Genomic DNA, 11,502 nt, shown 5'->3' with positions numbered 1-11,502 from the left:
AATGACCAAAAAATTTGTGAAGCGTTGGAAGCAGCCCAAAAGAAATTTCAATTATTCATAAATGAGAAGGTTCAACATAGATTGTTCTTTTGGGGATACAAGAAATTTGCTGAGTCAGGAAAACCAAATAAGTGGTTGTCCAGTATTGTTAAAAACCAGAAAGGGAGTAGACTAATAAAAAATGTGTATAGCCCCCAGGGGAAACTAGTAGTGGGAGACAGAGAAATTGGGGAAGTTGCTCTGGAATTTTATCAGAACCTCTATACTTCAGAGGGGGGTAAGCAAGAGAAAGATCTGGACACATATTTTGAAAGTATAGACCTGCCTAAAGTTAGGGAAGAAGAGAAAAAATTACTTAATGGAAAGATTGGAGTGGAGGAAATTGAAAAGGTCGTTAACAATATAAGTGGTAACTCAGCACCGGGATCGGATGGGTTGGCTTTTGAGGTATATAGGAAATTTAGAGACCCCCTCTTGCCCTTTTTAAAAGAGGTATTTGATGAATCCTTGAAAATTGGGAGGTTAACCCCCTCAATGGTTGATGCTATTATTATTTTGATACCTAAAAAAGGAAAGGGTGGAGGAGGTATTGAATCCTTTAGACCAATCTCTCTCTTACACACCGATGGGAAGATTTTTGCTAAGTTGTGGGCAAGTAGGTTGAGATGAGTGATTAACTCCATAGTCGGGGAGGAGCAGAAAGGGTTTGTGCCAGCGAGAAATATGTATGAAAATATTAAAAGACTTTTTTGGAATATCCAAATAGAAGGAGGGGGGACCCGCTCCATCCTGTCGCTTGACGCGAATAAAGCGTTCGACAGGGTGGAGTGGAGCTTCCTGTTTAGGGTTCTAAAAGCCTTTGACCTGGGGGAGAAGTTTATTGAAGGGGTTAGGACAATTTATAGTGCACCTATGGCTAGGATTGACATCAATGGGGAACTTACCCCTAGTTTTAGGTTAGAAAGAGGAACCAGGCAGGGGTGCCCCTTGTCCCCCCTGTTATTTGCGCTTTTTGTGGAGCCCCTGGCGGGGGGGATAAGGGACAATAATAGCCTGCCCGGTTTTGGAATTAAGGAGGGAAGGGAAAAAGTTCTGTTATATGCAGACGACATTGTCCTATTTATTAAAGACCCCTTAGCGCAGGTACCGAGGGTGATTGAGGAAGTGGAGGAGTTTGGCAGGCACTCAGGTTTTAGTATCAATTGGAGTAAGTCTTTTCTGTTACCCCTCGACAGTAAAATAGAGTGTCCAGTAGGGAAGATAAAAGTATTAGATATAGGAGATATTTTTGAATATTTAGGGATTAAGGTATCAGGGAATATTGATCAATTCGGGAAGCTGAATTTAGATCCTCTGAGTGAGGTAGTTAATTCTAAATGCAAAATATGGAGCAGAAGGGATTATCTATGGCAGATAGAATCATGCTGGTTAAAATGGTATTACTCCCGATGGCTCTCCATTATTGCAGAGCTGCCCCAATTAGGATTAAAGATGCTTTTTTGGGGGGACTGGAAAAAAGAATTGATGAACTGATATGGGGGCGGAAAAAGGTTAGAATGAAGAGTGTATATCTCAATCCCCCAATAGATAAAGGGGGCTTGTGTCTCCCCAATTTTTGCAATTATTATTTTGTAAGTCAATTAACACATATTTTGCAGGATAAGGATAATACGCTTGAATTTCTAAGGAGAAAGGGTATAGAGGTAGAGGATTTGTTCACAATTATGGAGAGTGGTAGGTTGGGAAACATAATTTATAGGAAGTATCCATGTATTCAGCTGTTAGATTATACTTGGAAGAATATTAGGGAATTGATGGGTATAAAGGGAAGTTTGAAATGCACTCCACTTTGGCACAATATATATTTAAAGGAATTTGGAAAAATTTCCAACTTCATCGACTGGGAAAAGAGGGGTATTAAAATGGTGGATCATTTATTTGAAAAAGGTAATTTAAGGGAGTGGACACAGATTAAAAGAGATTTTGGGCTGGAAGAGAAATTAAAATTTGGATATATACAAATTATAGACGCTTACAAAAAGGATAAAGATAATGATAGATGGGTAGTAGGGGAGCACTTAATTATAGACTATATTAAGGACCCACTGATCACTAATAAAAGGAAAGTAATGGGGAATCTATACAAAATGATTGTTATTAGTAAGGGGGAGACTCATTAATAAACGTAAAGGGAAATGGGAAAAAGACTTAGGTGAGATAAGTAGAGAAGACTGGTTGGACGCCTTCTGTAACATCAAAAAATCAATATTAAATCAAAACCACCGGATTTCCCTGTTTAAGATGCTTCATAGATTGCATTATTCAGCAAGGTTTTTGTGGAAAATCGGATATAGAAATGACCCTACCTGCCTTAAGTGAAGAGGGGGAGAGGCAGACCTGATTCATATGTTTTGGGGATGCCCCAAGATCCTGAAATTTTGGGGAAACATTATTGTTAAAATTGAGGAAAGCCTCTGTGTTAAATTACAATTCAATGCGCTATCGGTAGTAATGGGGGTGAGTGGAGTTAGTGGGGTAAAGAACGAAATGATAAGCAAATTAAATGGGCTGGCAAAGATTTGTATTCTTGGAAGGTGGATTTCAGATAAACCCCCGTCTATTGAGCAGTGGATAGGCTTATTAAATAAGGTCAAAACATATGAGTTACTTGCTAGTAAAGGAAAAAGGAAGGAGGAAAAAGTAAAAAAAAAAAAAGGTCAATGTGGAAATGGTGACCAGAAAAAGAGAAGTTTAGTATTGGTGCCAGACTGAGAGGGAGGGGGGGAGGTGAGGGGAGGGGGGATTGGGGTAAGGGAGTGTAATAATAATTTTTTATAATGTGAATTTTTGTGATTGTTATATTTTGTGAAAAACATAATAAAATATAATAAAAAAAGATGAAAGTCGAGTCATGGGGGATCTGTTGGAATACCTGCTGGCAAAGAAGGTACCAACCTGTCTAGGCTGGGCCCAGTGTGATTATGAGCTGAAACATCTGTGGTGACAGAGGAAGTGACTGTTTGTGCACAATGGACTGTTGTGCCGAAATTCTTTGGATCCAGTCTCTGGCGATCGACTTCATCAGATTATGGTTCCCCAAAGAGACACGGCGATGGTCATCAACACATATCATGATCAGTTGGGACACTTTTGAGTCCACAAGACAAAGGCTACAGTCAGGAATAGATTCTACTGGATCGGAATGCAGAGCAACATTGAGAAATGGTGCAGTGAATGTGCAGTATGTAACGTCACCAAGAATGTCCGCAAGTACGCCAGAGCACCCCTCCATTCCATCCAGAGTGAAAGGCCTAACCAGTTGGTTGCGCTAGACCATGTAAAGTTGTCTCCTACCCGTTCCGGGTACACTTATGCTCTCACCATGGTGGATCACTATTCCAAATGGGTTGTCGTTGTACCCGTTAAAGATCTCACAGCCAAGACAATGGCCCAGATGTTCTACTCCCATTGGGAAAAAAGGGGGGCTTAAGAAAATATCGATCAAGTAATGATGGGGTGCTATTGGCAAAAGAAATGCACAAATAGACACAAGAAAAAGACTGAAATGCCACAATGGATGTACACCCAATACACAATTTAACCCCTTAAGGACTTAGCCCTTTTTCACCTTAAGGACTTGGCTGTTTGTTTGCAATTCTGACCACTGTCACTTTAAACATTAATAACTCTGGAATGCTTTTACTTATCATTCTGATTCCGAGATAGTTTTTTCGTGACATATTCTACTTTAACATAGTGGTAAAATTTTATGGTAACTTGCATCCTTTCTTGGTGAAAAATCCCAAAATTTGATGAAAAAAATTAACATTTTGCATTTTTCGAACTTTGAAGCTCTCTGCTTGTAAGGAAAATGGATATTCAAAAAAAAAATTTTTTTGTCCACATATACAATATGTTTACTTTATGTTTGCATCATAAAATTTATGAGTTTTTACTTTTGGAAGACACCAGAGGGCTTCAAATTTCAGCAGCAATTTTCCAATTTTTCACAAAATTTTCAAACTCGATATTTTTCAGGGACCAGTTCAGTTTTGAAGTGGATTTGAAGGATCTTCATATTAGAAATACCCCGTAAATTACCCCATTATAGAAACTACACCCCTCAAAGTATTCAAAATGAAATTCAGTCAGTGTTTTAACCCTTTAGGTGTTTCACAGGAATAGCAGCAAAGTGAAGGAGAAAATTCAAAATCTTAATTTTTTACACTCGCATGTTCTTGTAGACCCAATTTTTTTATTTTTGCAAGTGGTAAAAGGAGGGAAGGGGCGACAAGGGGATTTTGGAGAGAACATTTTTCTGAAATGGTTTTTGGGGGGCATGTCACCTTTAGCCCCTAGGGTGTCAAAACAGCAAAAAAAAAACACATGGCATACCATTTTGGAAACTAGACCCCTTGGAGAATGTAACATGGGATAAAGTGAGCCTTAATACCCCACAGGTGTTTCATGACATTTGCAAATGTAAAAAAAAAAAAAAAAATGTACCCAAAATGTTTGTTTTCCCAAAAATTTAACATTTTTAAAAAGGGTAATAGCAGAAAATATCCCCCAAAATTTGAAGCCCAATTTCTCCCGATTCAGAAAACACCCCATATGGGGGTGAAAAGTGCTATGCTGGCGCACTACAGGTCTCAGAAGAGGAGTAGTCACATTTGGCTTTTTGGAAGCAAATTTTGCTCTGGGGGGATGCCGCATTTAGGAAGCCCCTATGGTGCCAGGACGGCAAAAAAAAACAAAAACATGGCATACTATTTTGGAAACTAGACACCTCGGTGAACGTAACAAGGGGTTAAGTGAACCTTTATACCCTACAGGTGTTTCACGACTTTTGCATATGTAAAAAACTATTATAATTTTTTACCTAAAATGCTTGTTTTCCCAAAAATTTAACATTTTTAAAAAGGGTAATAGCAGAAAATATCCCCCAAAATTTGAAGCCCAATGTCTCCCAATTCAGAAAACACCCCATATGGGGGTGAAAAGTGCTATGCTGGCGCACTACAGGTCTCAGAAGAGGAGTAGTCACATTTGGCTTTTTGGAAGCAAATTTTGCTCTGGGGGGATGCCGCATTTAGGAAGCCCCTATGGTGCCAGGACGGCAAAAAAAAAAAAAAACATGGCATACTATTTTGGAAACTAGACCCCTCGGGGAACGTAACAAGGGGTTAAGTGAACCTTTATACCCTACAGGTGTTTCACGACTTTTGCATATGTAAAAAACTATTATAATTTTTTACCTAAAATGCTTGTTTTCCCAAAAATTTTACATTTTTACAAAGGGTAAAAGCAGAAAATACCCCCCAAAATTTGTAACACAATTTCTCCCGAGTACGGCGATACCCCATATGTGACCCTAAACTGTTGCCCTGAAATACCACAGGGCTCCAAAGTGAGAGCGCCATGCTCATTTGAGACCTAAATTAGGGACTTGCATAGGGGTGGAGATAGGGGTATTCTACGCTAGTGATTCCCAAACAGGGTGCCTCCAGCTGTTGTAAAACTCCCAGTATGCCTGGACAATCAGTGGCTGTCTGGTAATACTGGGAGTAGTTGTTTTGCAACAGCTGGAGGCTCCGTTTTGGAAACAGTGGCATACCAGACGTTTTTCATTTTTATTGGGGAGGGGAGGGGGGCTGTGTAGGGGTATGTGTATATGTAGTGTTTTTTACTTTTTATTTTATTTTGTGTTAGTGTAGTGTAGTGTAGTGTAGTGTAGTGTTTTTAGGGTACAGTCACACGGGCAGGGGTTCACAGTAGTTTCTCGCTGGCAGTTTGAGCTGCAGCAGAAAATTTGCCGCAGCTCAAATTTGCAGCCGGATACTTACTGTAAACCTCCGCCCATGGGAGTGTACCCTGTACATTCACATTGGGGGGGGGGGGGGGAGAAACATCCAGTGGTTGCAAAACTACAACTCCCAGCATGCGCTGACAGACTGTACATGCTGAGAGTTTTAGTTTTGCAACAGCTGTAGGCACACTGGTTATGTATCACTGAGTTTGTGACCTAACTCAGTGTTTCACAACCAGTGTGCCTCCAGCTGTTGCAAAACTACAACTCCCAGCATGTACGGTGCATGCTGGGAGTTGTAGTTTGCAACAGCTGGAGGCACACCGGTCGTGAAACACTGAGTTAGGTAAAAAAAAAAAAAACTCTGAGTTTCACAACCAGTGTGCCTTCAGCTGTTGCAAAACTACAACTCTCAGCAGTCACCGACAGCCAAAGGGCATGCTGGGAGTTGTAGTTATGCAACCAGCAGATGCACCACTACAACTCCCAGCATGCACTTTAGCTGTTTGTGCAAGCTGTGAGTTGTAGTTATACAACAGCTGAAGGTACACTTTTCCATAGAAAAAATGTGCTTCCAGCTGTTGCAAAACTATAAGTCCCAGCATGCCCATAAGGGAATGCTGGGAGTTGTGGTGGTCTGCCTCCTGCTGTTGCATAACTACAGCTCCCAGCATGCCCTTTGGCTGTCGGTGACTGCTGAGAGTTGTACTTTTTGCATGCTGGGAGCTGTTGCTAAGCAACAGCAGGAGGCTGTCAATCACCTCCAACTGCTACTCCACGCCGCCGCACACAGGTCAGTCCCTCGTCGTCGCCGCCGCTCCTGGGGCCCCAATCCCAACAGGGACGCCGGGGATCGGGGTCCCCAGCTGCCGGGTTCCACTACCCTTACCCGCTCACGTCCTCTGGAAGAGGGGCAGAGCGGGTTGCGGGAGTGACACCCGCAGCAGGTGCCCTGATTGGTCGGCCGGCGAATCAGGGCGATTGTGAGGTGGCACCAGTGCCATCTCACCCCTGCTGGCTATGGCTGACGGCCCCGATCAGCCAGTAATTCCGGGTCACCGGGTCACTGGAGACCCGATTGACCCGGAATCGCCGCAGATCGCTGGTCTGAATTGTCCAGCGATCTGCGGCCATCGCCGACATGGGGGGACATAATGACCCCCGGGGCAATATGCCGCGATGCCTGCTGAACGATTTCAGCAGGCATCCGACTCCGGTCCCCAACCGGCTAGCGGTCCCACGGGCGTATGGATATGCCCTGCGTCCTTAAGGACTCAGAATGCAGGGCGTATCCATACACCCTGCGTCCTGAAGAGGTTAATTCAAAGAAAACAAGTTTATTAACACCATATATATATATATATATATATATATATATATATATAGGCACAATAAAAACATTAAAAAGGCTACATAGAGCCACACTGCAACAGTGGGACTACACAGGTCCCACTGTTGTAGTGTGGCTCTATGTAGCCTTTTTGATGTTTTTATTGTGTCTTTTTTATATAACTATATATATATATATATATATATATATATATAGATAGATAGATATCCAATAAAAACAGCACCTCCAGAAATATGTAGAAAAAAAGAAATCTGGGTGCCCGCATATTCTGAACCTCGGTCCACTGGTTCCTCAATGTATACAAAAATATAGAAGCAGCACACCACAGGTAGACTTCAAAGGAAAGGTGAATTTATTCCATGATGTGAGAGACTACGTTTCTCCAGCCTCACGCTGGCTTTCTCTTGAGAAAGCCAGCGTGAGGCTGGAGAAACGTAGTCTCTCACATCATGGAATAAATTCACCTTTCCTTTGAAGTCTACCTGTGGTGTGCTGCTTCTATATTTTTGTATATATATATATATATATATATATATATATATATATATATATATAGTGTTAATAAACTTGTATTATTTGCATTAAATTGTGTATTGGGTGTGCATCCATTGTGGCATTTCAGTCTTTTTCTTGTGTCTACTCCCATTGGGTGCAAACGCTTGGGTGTCCGGAGTCTGTCCTAACGGATCATGGAACGGCCTTCAAGGCCCAACTCTTCCAAGAGCTGTGTCAATTTCATGCCTGCAAGAAACTCCGGACTACTGCTTACCACCTCCAGGGTAACGGGCTCTGTGAACGCATCAATCAAGTCTTTATCAACATGTTACGAGCAGCCTCTGTGTCAAGACAATAAGGGTGGCCCCAACTGCTGCCCGAATTGCTGGAGATATATAATACCACCATCCACTGTTCTACAGAGTACATCCCTTTCTACTTGATGATGGGGCGCCATGGACAGCTGCCTAAAGACCAAACATTTGGGCTCCAAGCCCAGTTCAACAACTCTCCACAAGCCCACCAGAGAAGAATCAACGAAGCAAAGGAAATAGCAAAAAGACGGGCGAGGCTCAACAAAGACAGCAACAGGACTACAACCGTCATGCCAAACCACTTCAATTGGGCGCTAAAGTATGGCTGCGAAACCATGGTTTCCAAGAACCCATAAAGTTTCCAAGAACCCATAAATACCGGATACGGAACCATAAACGGTGACAGCCATACCCTATCCATCCTTGGTATGAGCCACAAGTTGTGCATCGCAACCGAATCAAACTGCGTCTAAAAGAAGATCTGCCAATGCTCCCAGCACCATCTCCTCCAGCTGTCAGACCTGCAAGAGAGTATGTCCCAGGCAAGGGGATTCATCCATCTATGGACTTCCCTATGTTTTCCCCAAGACAGCCTGCGGTGTTCTGTGTCTCACCAGCCTCAGCGTCAGTTCCCCCAACATTAACTTCTACTACATCTCCAGTCCTGTCACAGTTGGTTCCAGTCTATACACCAGTTTCCAGAGCGCCAACTCAGTCACCAGTCTCTCCAGCGCCACAGTCAGCAATTCCAAATCCTGCCAGTCCTGATCCTGTACCAACTCTAAAATTCGCTGAAGAAGACCCAGTCATAATTCCAACTATGCTAAGAGCTCCAGAAGACGAAAGTGTTCGTACTCTCCTGAAGTGGTGTTGTGTAAGTCCCAAAGGTCAACCCAAGGTTAACTCCCAGCAAGGTACAGAGAGTAATTCCCATTCACATAACAGTTAAAGGGGTATTCCAGGCCAAAATTTTTTTTATATATCAATCTTAATCCTTCCAATAGTTATTAGCTTCTGAAGTTGAGTTGCTGTTTTCTGTCTAACTGCTTTCTGATGACTCACGTCCCAGGAGCTGTGCAGCTCCTATGGGGATATTCTCCCATCATGCACAGGTCCCGGGACGTGACATCATCATTGAGCATTTAGACAGAAAACTTCAGAAGCTAATAACTATTGGAAGGATTAAGAATTTTTAATTTTTTAACTTTCCGGAGCTAGTTGATATATAAAAAAAAGTTTTGGCCTGGAATACCCCTTTAAGTACCACACATAGTCCAATATAGTCAGTATATTATCACTAATTTAGTCAGTCAAGTGTATATGAGTCAGTTAACATGTCTAGATAGGACTGTAGCTTTGTACATTTTCCAGTCCACCCATTTCTGTAATGTGAATGTCTAATGTTTTTCCTGTCACAGTGTGCAGAATACTTTACTGGCCAGAAGGTATTCCTGGTTGCTCACAACACACAGGTAGTGACAAAGGTAGTCAAATAAATATATGCTATGTATAGTGTTCTGGGGAAGGTGTATCAAACCAAGGGACCCCAGTAACCAAGGCATTGGGTAGATAGCCTCAGGCAGCCCAATCCGTAATGTCTTGTCCAATTGTTATGTATATAGTTGTTGGAAAATGTTGTGCGGGAGATTACAAGGTCAAAGATCTCCACACCTGTTTAGAGCACCTATGGACTCATTGCTGTGTTTCCCAGACCTGGAAAGTACATTGAACAAAAATGCTCCAGGAACTGTCATTGGCCCCAGTGGTGACTTTGTTCCTCCACCCTCCAGGACTGGGCGTGGAGGGTGACTTTAATTAAGAGGAGGAGTTTGTGGTGGCCCTTTACGGGATGGTGTATCCCTGTACTCTCCTGTCCTGTCAGGCAGTTTCCCTCAGTGTCCCCAGGCCCCCTGAAGTTGTTTTCCCCCCATGTAGCTATGTTATGTATTTTATTGTGTAATGTAACTTTAATAAAAAGTGCCACGTGATTGTTACCCAGGAGGTACTAGTGACCAGCTGATCCCAAAGGTGACCTATGGGCTCCCTGCTAGTCTCTTCCATATAAACCCTGGGTGGAGCTAGCTCGCTCTCTTTCCACGCTCTTGTTCCTGAGGTCCAGTGCAGTCAAGTCGTCTTAGTGTGTGTGTCCAGAATAGTGGAGGCACAAGTCAAGTCCTGCAGCCACAAGTCAAGTCCACAGTAAACTAAAGTCACAGCCCTGTCAGTCAAGTCAAGTCTTCTGTCTATTCAACATGGCCTGCACTAAATTCTCATGTCCACTACAAGTCCCAGCAATAATGTGAGGTCTCTGTGTCACTGGTCACCTCCTTGGGCCCTGGCTGTACTGCATAGACTGTAACAACTGTCTACTCTCAGTAAAGCTACCGTTGTTTCGTAACTTGGCTTAGGTGTCTTCATTGCCCCCGTGCCTAGCCCAGGATCCAGCGGAATTTCCTTCGGGTGGTTAATGCAAAACCACACCCTGGCGTCACGAACACAAGGCGTTAATACCATCTGCCCCTAGGGTAATAACATCTGCCCTGCACCACACACCACGCAATTACCACAGATGAGTTTAGAATGGAGGAGAAAGTAAGCCTGACAAGTCTAAAAGAAGGAGAGAAGTATTTCAGCATAAATGAAGAGTTGGTTCACTGAATTCAGAGCTACTTTTGGTTAGAGGTACTTTTCCATGATTGTCTCCTTTACATAAAGCATAAAGGTCAGGTAGATTATATTTTATGATTTGCTTAGAATAGAATAGCTGAAGAAGATTCAAGCTCAGATTCCTCATAAAACACTGAGCGATAATTAGACTGTCAGGGATCTGGCATCCTCCTTCATCAAATACAGCACAGTTTGCTTTAATCTTAGGGATTTCACCTACAGTGTCAGAAGTTAAGCAGCATTGGAAAACAGTGGAGCATTTCCCACGTGTTTGGAGACATGATACATTATATTCGGGGTGAACAATAATGTGCTGAATGCGTATTTCTGTATTTTCCAAAAGCACTGCAATGTGCTAATGTCTAAAGGTTTAAAAGAACAGAGTCCAAACCTTTTTAATTGTATTATTGTTTTAGCTTTGAAGCTTATTCTACGGGTTGTGTTTTAACCTGTTGGAGACTGAGGGCGTACAGGTGCGACCTCGTGTCCTGGTACTTAAGGACAGAGGGCGTACCTGTACGCCCTCCGTATTTTCGATCACCACCACTCGCCGGGTGGTGAACGGACTGGGATGACTGCTGATATCTATCAGCAGACACCCCGTTTGTGGCGATTCCAGGCCAATCAGGTCATTGGTGACCTGATCGCCCAAAAAATAAGAAAGATCGGAGCTGCCAGAGAGCTGTCTGGGCATGCTGGGAGAATGTCGGAGCTGTCTGGACATGCTGGGAGTTGTAGTTTTGCAACATCTGAAGTGGCACAGTTTGGAGACCACTATACCACTATATGGTCTCCAAACTGTAGCCCTCCAGATGTTGCAAACTACAATTCCCAGTCAGGGATGTTGGGCCTTTCAGATGTTGTAG

The sequence above is a fragment of the Hyla sarda genome, chromosome 1 (genome assembly GCF_029499605.1).
Source record: "Hyla sarda isolate aHylSar1 chromosome 1, aHylSar1.hap1, whole genome shotgun sequence".
Taxonomy (NCBI): Eukaryota; Metazoa; Chordata; class Amphibia; order Anura; family Hylidae; genus Hyla; species Hyla sarda.
Note: the sequence above shows the minus strand (reverse complement) of the source record.